The following is a 23,767-nucleotide window of genomic DNA, read 5'->3' on the forward strand; positions in this document are numbered from 1 at the left end:
GTTGCAGTGCGGCCATCACCACGTTACTCAGGCCATGCAAGACAACAGTGGCGTGGGGCATTACTGTGAGTGAGGAAGTCATAGGGAAGGCAACATGCATGTACACTCAGCCTACCCGACGCGCTGGGCTAATGTGCTTCCTCCTCCTTTCATGCACTCGCTGTCAGGATGCTCACTTGATGCTTGGCTCTTTTACCATCTCTCATATCCCGAGGGTTTTAGATTTTTATTATTTTTTTTTATTGTTTTCTTTAGTCGTAAAGCTCCATGTAACTTCAAACAACGTGCGCTAAAATGCCAATAATTTTGTGATGCTTATCTTTTGAAATTCTAGTAAAATCTCGTAAAAGATTTAAAAAACATGGGGTATTCTCAGTGTCAATTTAACTTATAAAGTTTTTATTTATTAATCTGACTTCTTTTCATTCCTTCATTTCTAATATTTCAGGTTGTACATTAATTCCACCTCTGAAGATTCCTACTCTGCATTTCACTCAAAAATATTCCCTCCCTTACCTAACAAAGCGTTGTGTTGCATCATTCCTCGCGGGGGAATTACTTTTAAAGAAATCCTCAGGATGCAATGATCGAGGGAAAATTTTACTCAGGAGAAGTTTGTGGTTAAGTATTATAGATGTATTTTTTTTCTTATTGTTATTCTTTTTTCTATTTATTTTATGTTGATTTTATGTTGGCAATGAAGGTGATGCCGATACTTTTGACCTTATAAAATTAAAGGATTATGTTACTATAGAACATATCAATGCACAAAGCATACTAGGTAACAAGGTAGAGATGGAACTGTTAATGAAGGAAAGAGATCCAGACGTTTTGTGTGTCAGTGAGACATGGCTCCTCCCCGAGACTCCTGATAAGTTCGTTGATTTTGAAAATTATGCTATTTTTAGATGTGACAAAGGACGTGGTGGTGGATCATGCATATTTGTAAAGAATACTTTTACTGTGACTCCTTTCCAGACACATATTGACAAGCCTGTAGGTGTGGAAGATGTATGGTTAACATTACAATGTAGAAAGCTGCCATCTATTGTTATAGGATGTTTATATCGTCATCCGAAGGCACCCACTGATACTTTTGACTACATAGGAGAAGTTTTTAAGCAGTTGCTGTTAACCAAGAAGAATTTTTATGTACTAGGCGATTTTAATGATGACTTTTTATCCTCTAATAGTAATCTTAAGAAAATCTTAGCCAATACCAAACTGTGTCAAGTTATTGATAAAGCTACTAGAACAACTAGTCATTGTGCCACTTTACTTGATATGATTATTACTAACAATCGTGAAACAATTATTTCCTTTGATGTTGAACCTTGTCCAATAGCTGATCACGACTTGATAACCGTCACTGTAAACTTGCGTAAACCCAAACGTGCCCCTGCTGTTACAAAGACTACTCGCTGTATGGCTGACTACTCTCCTGATATTTTTTGTAATATTTTAAGTCAAGAAAGTAATACATTTAGAGAAGTATTTGATACTGATGATGTAGATAAACAAGTGGACATTTTTACAGACACCTTTCGTTGTTGCTTAAACGCATGTGCTCCATTTAAAACTAGAAAAATCAGAAGACCACACGCACCATGGATGACTGATGACATCAAGTCAGCGATGAGAGAGAGAAATAATACACAAATATTGCTAAAAAAAGATCGTACCAATGCCACTTTACTAACTAAATATAAAGATCTCAAAACAAAGGTTAAAAGGATGATACATGCAGCGAGGACTGAGTTTCATAATAATGAATTTATCGAGAATAATGGGGACACAGCAGCCACATGGCGAGTAATACACAAATTGGGTTTGAGCAAGTCCATGAACAGTAAGTCTTTACCTATGGCCAGCAAAGTGGATGAACTAAATGAATATTTTGTAAATGTTGGAAAGAAAGCTTTTGAAAAGTCACAACAGGGTATGGGTGAGGACATGAATAATGAATATCTCCAAACTCCAACCATATCGCATAATGTTGAGTTTTTCAGACCGCAGCCCGTGGATGCTGCCACAGTAATCCTTACAATGAAGCAATTAAAGAAAACTAATTCTTGTGGATCAGACGAGATCTCTTTTAGATTTTTAAGAGATGCATTACCTGTCGTGACACCATACCTTACATGTATTATAAACACTTGCATTGTCACTGGTGTTTTCCCCACTGCATGGAAGCATTCTCTCGTTACGCCTCTCTATAAAAGCGGAGCATCTGATGATCCGGGCAATTATCGACCTATTTCATTACTATCAATTCTGTCCAAGATTCTTGAAAAGGTAATAGCCACGCAGTTAACAAACTTCTTGGAGTCAAATAACTTGATTAACTGTACACAACATGGATTTAGACATAACTTATCAACCATCACGGCTCTAACTAAAGTTACAAATACTATTTACGAAAACATGGACAGTAAGAAGATATCCTTACTTGCTTTGTGTGACTTGTCGAAAGCTTTCGATAGTGTCAGCCACAACATTTTATTGGATAAGATGTACGAAATGGGAATTGACTCATTCTTGTTTAGTCATTATTTAAGCAATAGAACGCAATCAGTTCGTGTTGGAGACAATGTATCCTTAAAGCTGAACGTAAGTTTTGGCGTTCCTCAGGGATCTATTTTAGGCCCTATATTATTTACTATATATGTCAATGACCTCAGCACACAAGTAAAAGACTGCTCCCTAGTGCAATATGCAGACGACACACAAATTATACTTTCAAACTCAGTTGAAAACTTGCCTGATCTCATAAGAAAAACTGAAGAAACTTTAGAAAAAATTAAAAGATACTTTAATAGAAATGGTTTATTACTTAACATGAATAAAACTCAGTGCATGTTCATTGGTAGCAGGAATTTACTTTCTAGAATACCCAATGATACTGTGATACACGCTGGTGACACATGCATCCAACCCTGTGACTCCTTGAAAAATTTGGGTGTATTCTTTGATAAACATATGCTCTTCGACACACACATAACTGAGATGACTAAAAAAGCCTTCGGAGTACTGATGTTCATCAATAGAATAAAAGAGCTTTTTAGCAGTAAGGCCAGAAAAATTGTTATTCAAACACTTGTCCTTAGCGTTATTAACTATGGCATGATGATATGGGGCTCTGCCAATAAAACTCAGCAAAAGAGAGTGCAAAAACAGTATAATTTTTCGGCAAAAGTGGCTGTAGGAGGAAGATCAAGGTATGATCATGCTTCTCCAATACTAGATGAATTAAGATGGCTAAATGTTAACAAAAGGATTCAATATGAACAGTGCATATTTATGTATAATATTATCTATAATAAGTTCCCTAATTGGTTATTCACCATCCCAGCCGTGAGTCAGGTCAGTCAAAGAAGCACGAGGCAACAACACAATTTCCATATACCAAGAACCAACACGAACTACGGCCAAAGATTAATGTCTGTTAAAGGACCACGAGTGTGGAATGCCTTGCCCCCAGATATTAAAATTACGACAAATGCTCAAACATTTAAGACAAGCCTCAAACGTCACATGTTGCACCATGATCTTCCTCTTGGATTTTAATTACAATATAGAATAGATACATAGCTTTTAATTTACTTAGTTTATGTTACTTTTAGAAATTTTAACTGCTTGATAATTCTATTTTATGTGTTATTTTTATATTCTTATTGTTTGATTTTTTGCTGCCAGTTGTATGACTTGCATCTTATTGGAAGAATTAGTAGGTATGATTTTCTTTTATATGTATATACACTCTTTATGGTAGAACAACCATTGTAATAATGGAAAATGACAATAAATACTAAATACTATTATTATTTATCATTATTATTATTATTGTTATTTTTTTAAATTATTTTATTTATTTTCTATTTATTTGTTTTTTATTATTACTAAATAAAGTTTGACGCAAAATATACGTTTGACATATGAAAGCATCTGTTCAGTTGACAGCTTCCAAAACGCCGAAGAGCGTGTGATAAAACAAAAAGCAGCATGAGATAATTCAGCCATTGCACCGTCACTCAGGAATTATTTACCCTGCCGATCGCTCACCCGGACAGTGGCATTCCTTCCTTTACAGCTGCGACACTCCAGCACACTCACCACACTTGTGTCTTCAGGAGAATGAAATACTCGAGAGATCATGCATGCGATAATTCCTTTTGCGTGTCGCCGGATTAAATGGCGAGGGAAGAACCGCTGTGGCCAAATTACCGAGAGGGGAGAGGGGGTGATTTCCTCGTCAGTCAGCCAGTACCATGAGTTTGCCAGACGTGCTTCCTTGTTTACGTTGAGGACGAGTTTTGTGGCGGTGCCGCGGGGTGGAGGAGTGGTGAAGGCAGAGGTGACGCAGGAACTGCACTAATTCTTTATATAACAAACACCACAAGGTTTAAATCCAGGTAACCGAGAGTTAAGGCCGGGGTTCTCACAGTGGGGTAAGCCACAAACGCAGTTCAGAAACGTTAACACTATTTATTAACCAGTAGTTAACACATTTCACGATACTCGCAAGCAACGAAAGACCAGAATTCCAACACATATTAAAACATAGAATGACCTTTCGATAAATCTTGACGTCACTGTTCACTTTACTTTAGCAAGATTTTATCGACCAACTCAGGTCATTCAGTAACACATAACACATTAACATTTAAGGACACACATAACATAATCACATAAAAGAATAATCAAATGTAACATTAAAATATTAGCACTACATGCGAAGTGCCACAAAAGATATTAAAATCACTCTTCAAGATTCAGCATTATATCAACACATGGAAAATGACATAAAATATGTGGGGACCGCAGAATACTGAAACAACATTTTAAATCGAGACACACAAGGCACTTAGGAAAAATCTTCTAAGTATTACTTACGACCAAGACGAGGCAGAGAACGACTAGGAGCTTCATGGTGCTGTCGAGTGGGAGCACCTTCCAGGAACTTGTAACACTCCACTCTTGGAGTCTAGTTAGGTCTGAGAGAATCGTTCGCTACTTCGCCTTATATTCCATTTTGATGACGGCAACGTCGACCTACGTACATTGCTATCTACTACTACATAAGGAGTTATCCTTAAGGTTCAAAATCTAACTAGTTAGTACACTCATCTCTTCCTTCACTCCACACGATCACCAGGATACTTACACTTCACTGTAGGTGCGTAAGAAACATGTCTCATAGGGAGTCTATGGTTAACCACCTTTACACGCGAACATGTATGGTTTTTCTATGTCCTTCTAGTTCGTGCATTACTGAAGTGTTTTGTGAAGTCAGCGACTGTAAGGTAACTTGATCACCAGATTGATTGCGAATAGGCTAGGTCCATTAACTACACGGCCTTAGTCACCTTTACTCACCGCTCGGGTGCCTCGTCATCAAGGCAGGCACTGTTCTGTTCGTGTGACCAGGGATGTCGTAAGCCTCACAAGGGGTCACGGCGATAACCAGTGACCTCTGGGGCAATGGGTGGCCAAGGCCTGGGTGCTTTGGCGACAACACACCCTCGGCTTGGCTACGACAATAGTAGTAGTGGTAGTAGTCGTAGTTGCTGTCCTAACAGTAACGGTAATGGCAACAGTAGCAAAAGTTAGATGTAGAAGATGGAGGAGTTATGAAAATAAAGAATAAACGAACAAATAGAAAAAAAATACAGAAAGAAGACAAAACATCGTAGAACAACAACAATGAAAATAATACAAAAAAATAATACAACTTCAAAAATCTGTCCACCTTGCCAGCAGAGATCACCGCCCCCGTGACCGCCGCGAGCAGGGAAGGGAAGTACAAAGACAGTCTGAGAGCGCCCCCGAAAAGCTCGACGCGGCGCTGAGGGTAATGGCGTCCCTCTTCCCGCCGCGACGATTGTGGAGCCGACGAGAGAACGCTGCAAGAATTTCCAGTACTGCAAAAATGTCCTTAGTTGGTTACCGAAGACAGGCTCGACCTTTTCGGGAATGGCGAGGCGGTGGTGGAGGGTGTGCTCGTAGTGTAGGTGCTGGTGGTGGTGGTGGTGTACGTTGTGTTGGTTTCTCCCTTTGTTGTTCTCTTCTCTCTCCCTCTCGTTATTGATTCGTTCCAAGCTCTGCATTTAATTCCAGTCAATTCTTTTTCATGCTTTTTTCAATGTTCCAGCCGCCTGTCTCCTCCACCTACTCGTATGGAAACTCAGAAAAAAAAAAAGCAAGTAACAAGGCAGTATAAATAAATAAAAAAAGTTGCCTACAATACCCTGAGACTCGCCCGCCACGGAATCCCATTTTCTCCGCTTGTTCTCCTTTTTCTTTCAAGTGAGGCAGGGCACGCACTAACGAGTCCCGCGCTTTTTCCACTCCGTGCCGGATCACGAAGCGTCTCCTGAAATAATCGGATGTAATTACCTCATGGCCAGCAAAGCTCCGCCAGTTGTCGGAAGGAGCGCCGCTTTGACATCGTGAGGTTCATCTGGTAACGAACTTGATGTACTTCTTTTTTTTTTTCCATATTACGGTAACATTATATTATTATTCTTTCTTGCGTAGTTCTCATGATCCTTTGCAGTAAACGAGATTTTGGAATAGATGCGGTGCGCTCTCTCTCTCTCTCTCTCTCTCTCTCTCTCTCTCTCACTCTCACTCTCACTCTCACTCTCTCTCTCTCTCTCTCTCTCTCTCTCTCTCTCTCTGCCTGTACCCTTGAGAATGATGTAACCCGCTTCCAGGCGAATGGTTTCTATGTACATGAGCGGCAGGAAGAAATTAATTGACCTCTTGCTTGCTTTGCAGTGCGTTTGTACCTAAAATAACCGCTCTAAAAATAAAATAGAATAAAAAGAATAAATAAGATGAGTAAATAAACAAAAAGCAAGTACTCGGGAATTTCCTGCTTGTGGCTTGTATAAAATTGATGGAAATGTCAAGATACAAAATATTCTTACAATAATTGTAGTAAGTTTATCCGTTAGTATTTTTTTTTTTTTTTTGTTCTTGTATGTGTATATTATTTCAATACAATTTTGCTGAACGAGACCAGGTAAAATTATAAATAGACAGCATAAACGAGCATTGGCATGTGTCTTTCACTGGGACCGCAACATGTAGGTCTCATGGCTTCCCGGATCCTCCCTTCCTTATGATCTTATGATGTCAAATGTCGGGAGGAGGAAATGTGAGGCTGGGAAAGTAGATATAGGTATTTGCGTTTCACTGAGACTGCAACGTGTAGATCTGATGTCTTCTTGTATCCTCCCTTATCAAGTCAGGAAGAGAAAATGGCAGGATGGATAAGTGGGTGAGAGGGGGGAATTGACAAATATGGCCGCACTCCATCGTGGAGGGCGCGGGAAGCAGTTACTCCTTCAGCTCTCCTCCAAGTCACAAGTCACCCCTGAACCATTAAGTCTGCTGGATTATATGTACATTTAAATTTCAGATTGATTCATGCCATATACATGATTCTTCTACTGTGACTCTTATCGATGCCGTGATGCCCCGTAATGGATTCTGGAAGCGTTACTGATGTGCCTGTGAGCTCCGCGAAGTGTTAGTCTTCCGCACCATGGACCGGCAGTGCTCGTACACTTGGAGGCTGTAAAGTTTGTGCAGTTAAGGAGAAAGATTTTATGCAGTTAGATAGCACTGTGTATTCGCTGCTCTTTGGATATTTACACACACACACACACACACACACACACACACACACATATTCTGAACGGTTACTGATAAGTTGCTGTTACATTATTTTCCATATTCTTTCTGTACACCTATTTGTTAGTCCATCCAAGCATTTAATATACATTTAACCTCTGTATTTTTCTTTAATTCTTCCGCGTATGTTTAATTTTGTCTTAATTTACAAGAACGACGAAGAATGCACATTATGAAATCAATATAAACAAGATATAAGAGAACAATGTGTCACTTCCTTAACAGCAGACGATAGTGATGGTCGGCCGTGAATGGTCAAGTATCGCTGGTGGTGTGTACAGAGTTTCTACGCTTCTTCTCACTCCTCTGTGCAAGGAATCTGAAGTCTTTGCCACAGGTACTTGATGGAGAGTCGCTGATGTCACACGAATCAAGGTCATGTATGAGTAACAAGTAATTCATATACTGCCCATTACTTTGACTCATTACGTATGCAGGACTATTTTTAGCCGCAAATGTCCCCTCTACTTTTTGTCAGAACATTGATTTGCCCTTGCTGGGACTGTGGCGAATTTAATGCTTTAAGTTAGAGAGAGAGAGAGAGAGAGAGAGAGAGAGAGTGAGTGAGTGAGAGTGAGAAGGAAATCAAGGTAATAATGGAGGCAGTAACTCGCGGTCAACACTCCCTCAGTGGACGACAGTAATGGCTTCCTGTCCCTTGTACTTGTCTTCTGTTTATCGAGCGTCTCCATCTGCCTTCAACATCCCATTTCAAGCACCATTCCTTTAGATTCATGGCACTAGAAACACTTACGTCCTAGATAGTCATGTGAAATACAAAAACTGATAAATATGAAAAATTAAGAAAATGTTAGTTATTAATGGTCTGGCAACTGTGATTCCTCAACCGCTTGCTTCCTACTAGCCTAGCGAGGAACGACACACCAGTTTCACTAACAGTATATGTCCAAATACACTCATTACCAAGTTAACATACCTGCTGGCCACTGTGGACATGCTTTGAGAGAGTTTTGGTTCACCTGAAGCCCAAATAAGCGTTCAAGAAAACACAAAACCCACGCGTACACCACAACGAAGCTGACGCTACTGACCACTGACTGGCTGAAGTGAACCGCGTAGCTTCTCTTCCTTGTCTCGAGGCCCCTCGGGACTTCGGCGGCACTGTCAAATATAAAACAACACGGTAAGATGTACAGAATGCTTTAAAAGTTTCAAAATTTATATGAATAATGCATTTCGGTACAATATTAGTAACATTCTATACTACATCTGCATTTTTTCATAATCTGGCACCTTTTTTATATCCTTTTCATATTGCAATGAACTCACTTTCTGCTTGTAAGAAGGAAGAGCGAGAGTACAGAGCAAGGTTAGGGAACTGAGCCTGGAGGACCCGAAGACCCTTTGCAACATCATATAACCGAGACCACAGTTCGGATTTGGTGTTCTATAAGTACTTTCTATACGCTTTTCACACAGAGAGGACAATAATGGGGGTCCTGAAGAGTGTGTGCATAATGGTGATGCTGCAGCTCACGTCATGCATTAACATTAAAAAAAAAAAAGAAAGAAAGAAAAAATAAAGAAAAAAATAAAGAAAGAGACCAAATTAATCATCATTGCGCCCTTATGAGAGAACCATTTTATTTCAGTAACCCGCGGTGGTTTTAATAAGTAAACATCAAACTGCCTACACTTAGAGGAGGAGGCAGTAGACACCTGCCGAAATGATAATTACTCCCAGTGAGGTCTAAAGCACTGTTCAGGGGGTGCTGTGAACTTATCATTAAACCCAGCTGTGACCTCACTGAACGTTTCCCTTTGTGTCTCACAAAACAAGGGGGCAGTCACTGCCTGCCCTCTAAAGACAACTCTCTTCCTCCACACAAAACTACAAGCACCTAATAACACACACACCCTTCACTCAAAAATTTTAAAATCATCATGGCGACTCCTACACCAGCCTTGGAGTCCCCATCTGGGGAGGGGACCATAAATGTCCCCAGGTCGGACTGCCCTTCTGTCGACGACCCTAAGTGTCTTGACACCCCCCTCAACTTTTTCTTCACTAACTTCTGCAATATTCGCGGTCTAAGATCTAATTTTCAATCTGTAGAACACCACCTCTCCTCTTCTAAAGATCATCTTCTTTTCCTCACTGAAACTCAGGTGTCTGAGGCAACTGACAGTAGCCTCTTTTTTGTTCCCTCCTACTTTCTCTATCCTCATTTTCGATCCAAAGCTGGATGCTGCGTTTATGTGCGCAATGACTTAACCTGCTCTCGTGCCCACGCTCTTGAATCTTCCGAGTTTTCCACCATCTGGCTACGACTACAGAGTCACTCTCATATTAAATTTATCTGTGCTGTATACCTCTCATCTAACTCCTCTGACTATAAGAAATTCTTTGACTACTTAACTTCCAAAGTGGAGCACATTCTGACCCTCTTCCCTTTTGCAGAGATCTCCATTCTTGGAGCCTTCAATGTTCACCACCAGCTTTGGCTTTCCTCTCTCTCCACTGACCATCCTGGTGAACTAGCCTACAACTTTGCTATCCTCCATGACCTAGAGCAATTTGTGCAACACCCTACTCGTATTCCTGACCGTCTTGGAGATACGCCCAACATTCTTGACCTCTTCCTGACCTCTAATCCTTCTGCTTATGCTGTCACCCTTTCTTCTCCGTTGGGCTCCTCCGATCACAATCTCGTATCTTTATCTTGTCTTATCACTCCAATCCCTCCTCAGGATCGCCCTAAGCGAAGGTGCCTCTGGCGTTTTGCCTCTGCTAGTTTGGGGGACCTGAGGAGGTATTTTGCTGATTTTCCTTGGAATGACTACTGCTTCCGTGTCAGAGACCCGTCTTTGTGTGCTGAGCGCATAACAGAGGTGATAGTGTCTGGCATGGAGGCGTACATTCCTCACTCTTTTTCTCGTCGTAAACCTTCTAAACCTTGGTTTAACACAGCTTGTTCTCGTGCTATACATGATAGAGAGGTGGCCCACAAAAGGTACTTAAGCCTTCCATCACCAGAATCTCATGCACTTTATATTTCTGCCCGGAACCATGCCAAGTCTGTTCTCCAACTAGCCAATAACTCCTTCATTAACAGAAAATGTCAAAACCTTTCAAGATCTAACTCCCCTCGTGATTTCTGGCATCTAGCCAAAAATATCTCCAATAACTTTGCTTCTTCTTCTTTCCCTCCTCTATTTCAACCAGATGGCACCACTGCTATCACATCTATTTCTAAAGCTGAACTCTTTGCTCAAACCTTTGCTAAAAACACTACCTTGGACGATTCTGGGCTTGTTCCTCCCTCTCCTCCACCCTCTGACTACTTCATGCCACCTATTAAAATCCTTCGCAATGATGTTTTCCATGCCCTCGCTGGCCTAAACCCTCGGAAGGCTTATGGACCTGATAAGGTCCCTCCTATTGTTCTCCGAAACTGTGCCTCCGTGCTTGCACCTTGCCTTGTCAAACTCTTTCAGCTCTGTCTGTCAACATCTACCTTTCCTTCTTGCTGGAAGTTTGCCTACATTCAACCTGTTCCTAAAAAGGGTGACCGTTCTAATCCCTCAAACTACCGTCCTATTGCGTAAATTTCCTGCCTATCTAAAGTTTTTGAATCTATCCTCAAAAGGAAGATTCTTAAACATCTATCACTTCACAACCTTCTATCTGATCGCCAGTATGGGTTCCGTCAAGGCCGCTGTACTGGTGATCTTCTGGCTTTCCTTACTGAGTCTTGGTCATCCTCTTTTAAAGATTTTGGTGAAACTTTTGCTGTTGCCGTGGACATATCAAAAGCTTTTGATAGAGTCTGGCACAAAGCTTTGATTTCCAAACTACCCTCCTACGGTTTCTATCCTTCTCTCTGTAACTTCATCTCAAGTTTCCTTTCTGACCGTTCTATTGCTGCTGTGGTAGACGGTCACTGTTCTTCTCCTAAATCTATTAACAGTGGTGTTCCTCAGGGTTCTGTCCTGTCACCCACTTTCTTCTTATTATTCATTAATGATCTTCTAAACCAAACTTCTTGTCCTATCCACTCCTACGCTGATGATACCACCCTGCACTTTTCCAAATCTTTTCATAGACGTCCAACCCTTCAGGAGGTAAACATGTCACGCAGGGAAGCCACAGAACGCCTGACTTCTGATCTTTCTAAAATTTCTGATTGGGGCAGAGCAAACTTGGTATTTTCCAATGCCTCAAAAACTCAATTCCTCCATCTATCAACTCGACACAACCTTACAGACAACTATCCCCTCTTCTTCAATAACACTCAACTGTCCCCCTCTTCTACACTGAACATCCTCGGTCTGTCCTTTACTTATAATCTGAACTGGAAACTTCACATCTCATCTCTAGCTAAAACAGCTTCTATGAAGTTAGGTGTTCTGAGACGTCTCCGCCAGTTTTTTTCACCACCCCAGCTGCTATCTCTGTACAAGGGCCTTATCCGTCCATGTATGGAGTATGCTTCACATATCTGGGGGGGTTCCACTCGTACTGCTCTTCTAGACAGGGTGGAATCAAAAGCTTTTCGTCTCATCAACTCCTCTCCTCTAACTGACTGTCTTCAGCCTCTCTCTCACCGCCGCAATGTTGCATATCTAGCTGTCTTCTACCGCTATTTTCATGGTAACTGCTCTTCTGATCCTGCTAACTGCATGCCTCCCCTCCTTCCACGGCCTCGCTGCACAAGACTTTCTTCTTTCTCTCACCCCTATTCTGTCCACCTCTCTAACGCAAGAGTTAACCAGTATTCTCAATCATTCATCCCTTTCTCTGATAAACTCTGGAACTCCCTGCCTGCTTCTGTATTTCCACCTTCCTGTGACTTGAATTCCTTCAAGAGGGAGGTTTCAAGACACTTATCCATCAATTTTTGACCACTGCTTTGACCCTTTTAAGGGACTGGCATTTCAGTGGGCATTTTTTTTTATTAGATTTTTGTTGCCCTTGGCCAGTGTCCTTCCTACATAAAAAAAAAAAAAAACTGGGGAAGCTTTACTAAACGTTTTCCCCACTCTGGTGAGCATTGCTTGAACAATGATAGTGTAAATCTTTGGGAAGCTTTACTAAATATTCAGTGCCCATTTATGTGAGTATTGCTTCAAAGATTATAGAGTAAATCTCAGAAAGAAGACAAGCAGACCCTACACCTTGCACAAATGCACACCACAAAAATAAGTAAATAAATAAAATGAATAAATAAATAAACAGATAAATGAATGAATAAATAAATAAATAAATAAAAAGACAAAGAATCTTCACACTCATCCTTCATAACTCTCCAGTCGCTTCGTTCCAGTCTCCGGCACTTTCCTCCTCACGTAGTCTGGCTGAAATTAATGGAGGTGAAGAACGAGAGCTTGTGTAATGTGGAGCGTGTCTGGTGTGCTCAATTTTCCTGACCCTTAAGTAAGTATTGGATTATTCTGACACACACCGGATACGCACCTATTTACGTCCCCCGGGCGTAAATCACCTTACGACCCAGAAAGGTTCCGCTGCGTCTGATGGCCTCGGGTCCTCTACTGACCAGCGCGATGGGGCCACTGAGTGCTGGGTGGTGTTAACTCTATACTGTTTAGACTTGCGTTTGTACTGCATCCCTTGTATCACGGAGCCTAAAGAGGACAAAATTATTCTCTTAATCTCTCTCTTCCTCTGTTTCAAGGCAGGAAAAGTCCCTACAATGCTGCACAATTTTTACAATATATTTCTTTTAGACTTGCAGTCCCTTTAATATCTCTGTAGCCTAAAGAGAAACAATATTAACATCCTATTTATTTTATACCCCTTTAATTCTAGACACTTTTCTTATGACTGCCTACTTTTCATATAGATGCATTTGTACTCCAGTCTCCTGAATAATTCAGCAGCCTAAAAAGGACAAAGGCAATCTATTCTCTCCTTCTGTGTGTGACAAGAAGTCCATTCTTAACCAGTAAGGCTTACTCACTTCAATTGTACACCCTTTTTTTTTTCCCATGACTCCCTATTTGTGGATTTTTTTGGTATTGCAGTCTTTTGGTTAGTGTAGCACAGAGAGAGAGAGAGAGAGAGAGAGAGAGAGAGAGAGAGAGAGAGAGAGAGAGAGAGAGAGAGAGTTACGTCTCCTACCTGGACACTGCCATGAGGTACAGACTGAGTCAAGGCCCGGCGCAGCAACAAGGTCCGGTGGAGCGGACGCGTTATGACGGAAACCAACTTCACAGCAGAGAAACTACCGTGAGGAGGGATCGAAGTCAGCCTTTAGACCAGCAGCCCACCACTGCATTATTTACAGGCAGAGGAGAACGAGTAGCGTCGGGACTGTCATTCTAACTCTCAGGGAGGGTATGCAGACTTGGAAAGACTGAAACAATACAATATTTGGGTTTTCGTCAGCGATTTAAAAATTTGGCGCTGCGACATCTTGGTCATGTGGCGCCGCTACAAAATGATAAAAAAAGCATAAGAACTGTGCTTGAGTAAAATGTTAAAAGTAACTAAAACTGTTAAAGTCAACTAAAATTGAGATACAGTAAAATAATAATAATAATAAATATATATATATATATATATATATATATATATATATATATATATATATATATATATATATATATATATATATATATATATATATATATATATATATATATATATATATATGTGTATAGAATCATATATACCTCAACACGTCTAACTACATTAATATTCGATATACATAAATCTTTATTATATATGGAAGGAACAATTATGATGAATGATAATGATGAAACTTATGACGAAGGAAAAAAAAGAAGAGAAGGAATAACTGTAAATGAAAAGATTAAAACACGAAAATCATAATATTAATGTTCCTCGTTCTCTTATACAATCCTACGGCTGAATTTTTTTCTGTTTTTGTTTTTTTCCCTATGCACACAAACTACACGCTACACACACACACACACACACACACAGAGACACACACACACTTATTATTATTATTATTATTATTATTATTATTATTATTATTATACACACACACACACACACACACACACACACACACACACACACGCATATCTTGCACGCAATCCTATCCCCCACTGACTGATTCCCACACACACGTACACTCAGACTTATTCCTCCCAACACACACACACACACACACACACACACACACACACACACACACACACACAAACACACACACACACACACACACACACACACACACACACACACACACTAACCCCCACCTCTCCCCCATCACACCTACACCCAGGCCCCAACGCGGACACAGCAGAAGCAAGATTTCAGAACTGCTAAAAGTGACTGAACAGCTCGTCAGAACCGTCAGGAGGGAGTTGATTTCTTCTGACTACGATTGTGAAAGTGCTGCCGAGAGGAAACATCATTCTCGACGATCGGACACCGCCAGGGACGCCGAATTTGTCACACAATTGCGAGCCATGGTTGATGGACCCCAGCCGGTCCATGAGGTCCATTGCCAGAGAGCTGCAAGTGTCTGAGGGCACCGTAAGGAAGTGATTGCATGAATATATCAGATACAAGTAATACAAGATGCGTAAGGGTCAACTCCTCTCCGCAAAGATGCAGGAGGACCGCTTCAAGTAGAGCAAGATGCTCAACAAACTGAAGTTCCCTCTTGAGAACGACATGCTCTAGTTCTTTTCAGACGAAAAAAAAAAATAAAAATTACACTTTTTTAACATCTTCACAGTTCCACTCGTCGTAATACCATTTCCTTTTTTTGTTTTGTCAGGTTTTTACCATAAACCTTGATTCTACAGTCACTGCTGAGTCTGATGGTGTCAACCAAGACTGGCTATCCCGTATACGAAGGAAGCTATGGCAAATAATTTGCGCATTTTGTGCGTTCGAGCTCGATCGACAGTGATGAGGCGATAGTTGCGCGAGTTGTGAGGCACAAGAAACCTTCGCTCACATGCAGATAAATCGAAATATGCAAAACGGCGAGTCATAAAATAAGAAAGATGCGCCGTCAAAAGTTACATACTAAATAGTGTTTTTGAGACTGAAATCAGAATTCTTATATGCGATGGACACCAAAAGGTGCTCCTGGGCAAATCATCGCAGTACCTTCCAGGGGCCAGGCGGAGCGGTGGGTTGTAGAGATGTGCGTAAAAAAAATTAGAAGCCCCTCGCTCCGGTCGGGAAATTGGAAGCTACTCACTCCGCTCGGGGGAATAAGTTAAATTAGAAATATGCTGTAAACTCGTATTTCCATATCATTCTGATACGGTGTTATTTCAACGTTATATTTTATTTTCTCGTGTCTAGTTTTTGAGGGAATATTTTCATAGAAGCACACACACACACACACACACACACACACACACAACGGACAAACCGTACTTTATTTTCACATACCCACACACAAACCATGGATGAACAGGAACAGTATTAATTTCACTTCACAACCATTTAACTGACGTCACTAGGTAGACAACGAGACGCTCACGCCACCAGCTCCACATCAGTTCACAGCTGGCCTCCACGCAGTCCAGACCTCTCCTGCTCCAGTTAGTTTTTCACCTTTCACCGACTTTTTCCACGTAGCCTGGTAAGCCTTCACCTTCCGACGAGCCGTCCCTTCTTGGTGGAAGTAACATATATGATCCATGGACATATATTGTTCGCCTTGTGTGTTTAAAAGGCTTTTATGTGACACGGTACTGTTTCTTTTTGTTCAGACCGATGTCGGACCAGAACGAGGCTCGCGGAACGCCAAGGCGTTCGTCATCGTCGTCCTCTGAGAAGAAGAGACGTGAGAAAGACTCTGTGCCTTTACCGGCCAGTAAAAGGAGGGCCACCCAGGACACGGGAGTGAAGGACGGCCCGAGTCAACCACGGCCCGAGTGTGGTTCACCACCAGCTGTGGCCGGCCCAAGTCGCGCCAACACAACAACTGAGTGCTCGTCTGGCGGTCAAACTATCAACCGGCTATCTGCATTGTTGAGTGATTTAATTAAAAAACTCGACAATAACCCAGTACGGGAAGATGAGCCTTACGATAACTGAAAATATTCGTGGCCTTCATGACATTTCCTCGTCTGAGGAAGACGCCACAGTAAATTCAGTGGGTTTGCTTGACCCTTTGGATGAACTGGACACGTTCCACTCCATGCCTGCGTCCCAAGACTGTGATGAGGTTGATTTTCTTAAGGCATTAGGGGAATTCTCAGGTCTTTTCCATAGTGAGGAACAGAAAGGAGAGCCCCTCTCTGAGCGTTTGGCCTCCATCCTGAACTTGAGTTTGAGACGTCGACCCTCCGCTGAAGGTATAAAATCTACTTGTGAAAAAATCAAGCTCCCAAGCAATGTGCCAAAACCTAAAAGTTCCGGTGACCAACGCTGCTGTTTCCAAAGCGATGAGTTTTGGTGGAAAATTGATTGACGCCAAGCTTACTCAAACTAATGGCCTGATCTCAAAAGCTTTAGTTCCTATTGCACTGTGCATAAGCGATATCGGGGAAAAGAAAGGAAAAAATATAAATTCATACTTAGATGGACTAAATATGAGTCTTAGACTGCTTTCCTCTGTTATTAATTACATTAATCAACTACGGAAAGAAGTTGCACGGCTCCTTGTTCACGACTCTGCCTTGGCCGAGCTTTGCAAGTGGGAGTATGAGGTTGGACAAGATGCTCTTTTTCCGTTTGATGTGACTAAGAAATGCGAGGAAATACATAAAACAAAGAAACTGGGAAGGCCTACATACCGTCCTTACAAGTCTTCTGGGAGGAGGTATGCTTCAAACAAGCAAACTAGGCGGCCCTATCAGGTTTCCTCGCATTCTCGGCTACATAACCAGCCAAGGCCTTTTTTAGGCCAGAAGCATCCCCAGGGGAGAGGGATGCATTTACCAAAACTCCACCAATAAGCCACCCCAGGGTGAGTACTGTTTTACCCCCAATGATTAATACTCCAGATAATTTTAAGGGAGGTAAAATTTTTTATGCCAGTTCAGTATGGGGATCACTCACAAAGGACATTTTTATTCACAATGTGGTACATGGTAAATTTCTGGATTTTGCCAGTCTACCCAGCCAGAATAATCCACCTAGCCCTTTGAAATTGTCAACAGCTGATAGCCATGCCCTGGATATTGCTCTTTCATTGTTCCTTAAACAACAAATAATTGAACGATGTGAGCCAGAGAAGCATGGGTTCTTTTCTAATGTGTTCCCTATTACTAAAATTGACGGTACTACTACAGTCATCCTCAACCTCAAGGAACTTAATAATCATATTACTCATATCCATTTTAAATTAGATACTCTAAAGGATGTGATACAGTTAATTCATCCACACTGTTTTTTCATTACCATGGATCTTAAAGATGCTTATTTTTCAGTTTTTGTTAAGCCAGAGGATAGAAAATGGTTACAGTTTATGTGGAAAGATCAGTTCTTTCGTTTCACTTGTCTACCACAAGGTTTGACGTCAGCCCCTCGTATTTTTACGAAATTACTGAAGCCTGCCCTATCGCATCTTAGAAAACGTGGAATATTGGTTGTATGCTATCTGGATGACTGTATTTTCATTGCAGAGTCAGAAGAGGAATTTACAAGGGATGCACACTATGCCATGCAGTTTTTTGACTCTTTGGGGCTCACGATAAATGTAAAGAAATCAGTTCTGGAACCCACACAGGAAATTACTTTTCTTGGGGTTGTGCTGAACTCTGTTGCTATGACGGCCGCTTTGCCTCCTGTTAAGAAAGACCGCATAAAGACGCAAGGTCGGCTTCTATTGAAGGGGGAAGTTACCTTGCTTGACTTGTCCTCTTTCATTGGTTTGGCCGTGGCCTCGGATCCTGCTATAGAATTGGCCCCACTTAGATACAAATATCTCGAAATTTTTCGTAACAGAGAACTTGCCAGATACCATGGAAATTATAATTCAAAAATTATTCTGGATGATCATGCCCGAGAATTAATCCAATGGTGGATTGAAAGTGTAAATTATCAGGTTAAATCATTACGATCCTCTTCCCCCCAACTGGTTATGTTCTCGGATGCTTCCCTGACAGGTTGGGGTGCAGTCATGGGAGACGTTAAGACAGGTGGTCACTGGGCGTATAGGGAGTTGGATCATATCAACTGCTTAGAATTAAAAGCCATTCTCTTGGGTTTAAAGTCCCTTTGTAAAGATATCAGGGGAACACATATCCGCCTTCGCTCGGATAATTCCACTACAGTTGCCTGTATTGAACGTTGTGGTAGTAGTAAACCTTACCTTAATTCATTAATTGAACAAATTTTTGCATGGGCTGAGTCAAGGGGGATTACCCTATCGGCACAGTATGTAAAAGGGTTACGTAATGTTGAAGCAGACAGAGTCCAGAGTTACGAATTTGGATGGTGAATGGATGTTACACCCTCGTGTTTTCAATAGACTTTGCCAACTTTTTTATACACCGGATGTGGATCTCTTTGCTACACGAATTAATGCACAAGTGCCTGCCTACGTCTCCTGGAAACCAGATCCATCTGCCACACACATTAATGCCTTCACACTGCCCTGGTCAAATGGAAATTTTTACGCTTTCCCGCCTTTCAGGATCATCTCAAGAGTCTTGAAGAAACTCCAAGAAGACGAGGCACCAATACTGATGATATTCCCGCTGTGGCCGACCCAGTTTTGGTTCCCCAAAGCTCTCCAGCTAATGGCAGCAGTTCCCGTTCTTCTCCCCAAAAATTCCCTAGTTCTTCCACAACATCCTACTCAACGCCATCCACAGGCTCAGAGGTTGGTGTTAACGGCAGCGATTTTATCAGGGAATCGTACGAAAATCAAGGCTTTTCGGCATAGGTTGCCTAATTTCTCCTTACGTCATGGAGAGATAGCACAAAATCACAATATGGGCCACCTCTCAGACGCTGGATGTCTTTTTGCATCTGCGGGGAAATTGATCCATTTCATCCACCTTTGAATATATTTCTCCAATATTTGTTGTCAGAATTTAGGAGTGCAAAAGGGCGAAGCTACAGCTCAATGAACACCATAAGATCAGCCATCTCTACCGTAGCCAGTATTAATGACCGGCCGGCAGGACAGCATCCCTTAGTGACCAGATTTATGAAGGCAGTTTTTAGGGAAAGACCAGCTTTTCCCCGATGCCGTATTACCTGGGACCCTAAATTAGTCTTGGATCACTTGACAAGTTTAGGGCAAAATAAGGATTTATCACTCATTCAACTTTCCAGAAAACTGGCAATTCTTATGCTATTATTGACTGGTCAACGAGGACAAACGTTACACTTACTTGACACTAGAAACATGAGTGTCTCAGAGTCCAGAGTTGTCTTTAGGATAGGGGATCCACTTAAAACTTCGAGGCCAGGTGACCATTTGTCCGAGTGAGTTTTAATACCTATCCCCATGATGAAAAGTTATGTGTTGTTGCAACAATAGTGAATTACCTTAGTAGAACAAAATCCATACGCGGGGAAATCACGGGGTTTTTTATAACAACAAAACCTCCAATAAAATTAGCTGCGAGGGATACGTTACGTCGGTGGACGAAAAACATTATGCAAGCTACTGGGATTGACCTGACTATTTTTTCCCCTCATTCTACTAGGTCGGCCTCATCCAGTAAGGCAGCCCTGAAACTGCCGCTGTCCACTATTATATCAACCATTGGATGGGCCAAGGAGTCAACTTTCACTAAGCATTATCAAAAACCTATCAACAAAGGTGGTCAGTTTGCCAGGGCAGTTTTGTCATAAGTTATGTATGACCCTGCCTTGTGAAAATGTTTATTTTTGTATGCAATTTTACGTTTGCTACTGTTGTTAACATTGAGTACACATTAGGATAATACTTGTTATTATACCGTTATAATAGGTATAATTTTTATTTGATTGTTTTCAACTTTTGTACACGCCAGGGAGGCGCATCACACATTGTTAATGAATTGGGTTATATCATTGGTCTCTAATATCCCTATTATAGAAGTCTAATACGCCTAAACTGAAAAACAAAAAGTAGGTTTGAGGAACCTCTCTAAAGCTCTCGTTGTCTACCTTGTGACGTCAGTTAAATGGTTGTGAAGTGAAATTGTAGATTAAACGAGTACTTACCAAGTATGAAGTTTGATCGTAATTTCACGAACATTTAACTGAGTCACTGAGGTAGGAAACGCCCTCCCTACCCAACCCAGACACTCATGGAACATACTTGGAATCTGCTCAATGAGGTGTTTGTTTGCTTCCTCAAACCTACTCTCTAAAGGACTGATGTGGAGCTGGTGGCGTGAGCGTCTCGTTTCCTACCTCAGTGACTCAGTTAAATGTTCGTGAAATTACGATCAAACTTCATACTTGGTAAGTACTCGTTTAATCTACAATTTTATGGTTCTCTCTCTCTCTCTCTCTCTCTCTCTCTCTCTCTCTCTCTCTCTCTCTCTCTTTTGAGGCATTAAAGTTGTTACAAACACACACACACACACACAAATCCACAAACTTACCACTGCTCCACCTCAGTTTCACAGCAGCAGGAGGGCCCAATGCGTAAGAAATGCAGGTTTGTGGCAACCTTTCTTTATGTAGCAACAATTATGTCTATTTAAGGAGCTGGTGTCGAGGCTGGCAGTTGTTAGTGGTCAGCTCGTACATTAGTGGTGTCACTGATACTGTGCGTGATTGAGAAAGTTACCGCTAAGAACTGCCATTAAATTTGAAAGTCAAGGGGACACGGAACTGCAGGTTAAGTTTGGGACAAAGGTAGAGAGACGAGACTGAGGTGGTTTAGATAGAGAAGGAAAGGCGAGATGGATGTGGTTTGGCGATGTGCTGAGGAGAGATACTGGAGATGAACCTAACAGGCAAGGGGGAGAGAAGAAAACCAAAGCAAAGGGATGACTTGAAGGAAAACATGGGAGTGATGGGTATAAATTCAAATCAGTTTATTTTCCCACAATGTGATCGTTATGACACTTTTGTTGGTAGACGTAAGACTGAAGTTACAAGTATAACATTAAAAACTAATAATAAAACGCTAATAAATATTCAAACAATACCAATAATGAAACTTTACTGAAATCAAATCAAGACCCAGGCATAAAAGGGAACAGAAAAGATAGACACACGTGATCCGCTCTGGTGGCTCCTAAAAGAAATGGCCCAAAGAAGAAGGTACGAATGATTTCTATGTTGTCTTCTGCAATGTGAGGAAGGAAGAGTTATGTGAGGCAAGTGCATGTATTAATGGTAACGTGTTTTTTTTTTTTTATCGCTTATGTGCAAAGAAGGCTGTCCACAAGAAAAAAAAAAAATCTGAGAACATAATAGAGGCTGCAGGAAGCAATAAGGATAATCAAGGAGAGCAAATAAAAGAGAAGATCCTGTTAATTGCTGACAAAAAAAAAAGTACAAACGGGTTGCTCAGTTTTAGCTCCACAGGAATTAGTGATAATCCTTAAGCTTATGACTACTGCCACTCCTCAGACTTAGTGAAATGGTTTGGTGGAAGTTTAAAATATAAATTCGAAAGGGACCGCTGACAGAAAAAGAAGTAACAGTAGTTCAAGTCTTTAAATCCATCTTGATGTATGTCTCAATAAAACCGTGCACGTTTCTTTCTGTAAAATAACGTCGTTGAGAGAGAGAGAGAGAGAGAGAGAGAGAGAGAGAGAGGCAATAACTGATATATCGGGTGTTAGACAGGGGAATAAAAACAGATGTCGTAATGAGACAGATGTGGCAGATGCGTTAATGGAAAGGTGAACAGATGAGGTTACTTAAGGGGACTACAGGATGAGCGGATTACGGCACACGTAGTCAGGATTGGGTCTTTATTGGGTGTGCTGGTGAGACTCAGGGATAAAGGGAGCATGTTGGTAAGATTGAGGCACTGAGGGGCTGGTGGTAGTGGCGGCACTGTTTATGTCCTCGTGACTTCCAGGTGTCGATGGCTGGTGATGGTGAAGAGTGCTGTTGAGTTACACTGCGATTTTTCTTTATAACCTTTTTTTTTCTGTATTTTTTTTTTTTATTGTTTCGTGTTTTAGAAATTTGCTACGTATTTATAATGGTAACGATAAAAATACAGTGAAATAAAACATCACGTGTAGTCTACGGGTAGCACAATGAATAGGTAAATAATCTTCCAGGGATAACTGTAGATGAATGCTATGGACTTTGTAATCATGTTGTTAGTGCCGAGTCATTAATGAATATTAAAAGAAGATTAGACATGTTCATAAATGAGGGTGATAGGTGGAGACAAGGTGGTAAGTTTCATGCAGGGTGTTACGCCATCACTCCTCCAGCAAGGCAGGAGGCGAGGGTGGACTGTAAATGGCGCACAGACACAAAACTGAATGAAAAGAGTTTCAGGAGAGAAGACAACTAACGTGATTTTTAGTATAGTTGAATGTATAAAAAATACTTACACCTTATTGTTAACCTAATACATGAGTAAAGCACGATCACATTATTCGTGATTCACGCAGTCACGCTTAAATTCGATATCACTAGCTCCATAAATTCAACTTAAAATAAATTTCAGCCAATATCTATAATCCAATCACAATACGTACATAATATAATATCCTAAATAGCTAAAATAAATAAATAAATAAATAAATAAAAAATTGCCAGACACTACACTTGAGCAAACTTAGCATACGATACCTGTGAAGAAGTCCCGTCCTCGGTGTGTGGAGCACGACCCACATCACCACTTTCCACCAGTCCCGATCTGCTTCTGCCAGTCATCACCGTCAAGTGTACCAATTAAATATCAGAGTTACCAATTCCCATATTAAATCCACAAAATTATTTCCACAACGGCATTTACCTAGTTCACACAACTATCGTTACACACACAATTGATTGTTACGTCTCTGTAAGGGCAGTTACCTAGTACAGCCACTATCATAATTATAGTAACAATAAGTCATAAGGTAGTTCTTTATCACACAGACGGCCGTAGTACCGACACCGACGTTTGCCTAATCTTGCAGGTTTGCCAGATCAAAATCTTTCGGTGAACGGAATTCGGCGTCCCTAACATTTTGTATATGCTGTAATCTGAGCCTTTCGTTATCAACATGT

General features: G+C 41.1%; 1 long non-coding RNA gene across 1 annotated transcript; it reads right to left on the reverse strand.

Moving 5' to 3' along the window:
• Positions 1 to 6,711: 6,711 nt before the first annotated feature.
• LOC135096013 (uncharacterized) lies at positions 6,712 to 23,411 on the reverse strand. The gene is made up of 4 exons (XR_010264558.1): positions 23,345 to 23,411; positions 13,805 to 14,039; positions 13,139 to 13,308; positions 6,712 to 8,823 (listed from the first exon to the last, which is right to left on the reverse strand). It is a non-coding gene; the product is annotated as an uncharacterized LOC135096013 (long non-coding RNA).
• Positions 23,412 to 23,767: the final 356 nt, after the last annotated feature.

This window comes from Scylla paramamosain, unplaced genomic scaffold (genome assembly GCF_035594125.1).
Source record: "Scylla paramamosain isolate STU-SP2022 unplaced genomic scaffold, ASM3559412v1 Contig2, whole genome shotgun sequence".
In the NCBI taxonomy this organism is placed as follows: Eukaryota; Metazoa; Arthropoda; class Malacostraca; order Decapoda; family Portunidae; genus Scylla; species Scylla paramamosain.